Below are 1,196 nucleotides of genomic sequence, written 5' to 3' on the forward strand. Positions count from 1 at the left end.
GCAGGACTCTTAATGATGCCTATATAATTATTCAGACGTCCTGAAACGCTCCAACAACAACAAAGGATTTAAGCTGGATGTGTCAACTTCACAATAACTGAAGGTAAGTTAATAAATGGTTTGTATTCATCATAATGCCTCATATGTCTGACGTAGCTAACAGGGACTAGCTTACAAAGATGCTATGTAAATGTTAAGTGTTTTGATTATCTGTGAAGTGTGCAATCTACATATCTATGCTTTATAGATAAAAATAGATGTATATCTATATAAATATATATTGATCTGTCTATATTGTGCCCAAGCTATCAGTCGGAGCTAAAGTTAGCTTCCGAATGTAGCATCTAATTCGGAAAATGGCTAAAGGGCGATTACACTTAATTTTTCACTATCTTGAGCTTTTTTAATGTGTTGCACTTTAAAAACAACACCTAGACATTTCAAACTTAACTAGATTATTCTGCACTAACAGCAGAATAAATATTTGTGAAACCTTCTGATTGATTTGTGAAATTTGTAAAATGTCAGTAGATTCCAGAACGCATTAGATMTKAATTATTAATTTGTGATTRTTATTTTAACTTTCAGTTTTCTTTATTTTTTAATCTTTATTATAGTTGGAGTTGGACAGTTCAGTTTGGTGGCTTCCTGGACGGAGAGATTGGCTGAGATAATGTTGTCAACAACTTTTCTCCTGCTATTAATGTTTTACTTTTCTTTATATAAAATATTTCTAGTTGCTCTGTTTCCATTTTGCTCTATTTTTTTATTTTGACCTTAATGCTCACCTGGTCAGGTGAGGTGGAAATGAACGTCCTCCTGATTACTGACTGATGTCAGAACCACTGAGCTGCTTACATCAGATCTGAATCTTTATTTCTCATTAAAACGACTTCTTGTCATTTTAAGACATTGTTATAAAATTTCACCTTTATTCTGCTGTAACGACTCATTCTTAAAATTAAAATGTCTTGTATCCTGACCTTAATAATCCCTATAACTCACAGAGCAGATGGTTGAAATAAAGACATTTTTATTTATTTTTATTTAATAAAGACAAGTATTTTCTGTGATTTTATTATAGAAACTGACGAGAGAAATAGATTAAAATCAAATCTGGTATGAATAAAAATCTTGTATCATTCAGCCTTATTCAGCATATTAAATTATATGACTAACTACATATTACTAAATAT

Source organism: Poecilia reticulata, unplaced genomic scaffold (assembly GCF_000633615.1).
Source record: "Poecilia reticulata strain Guanapo unplaced genomic scaffold, Guppy_female_1.0+MT scaffold_253, whole genome shotgun sequence".
Lineage (NCBI taxonomy): Eukaryota > Metazoa > Chordata > Actinopteri > Cyprinodontiformes > Poeciliidae > Poecilia > Poecilia reticulata.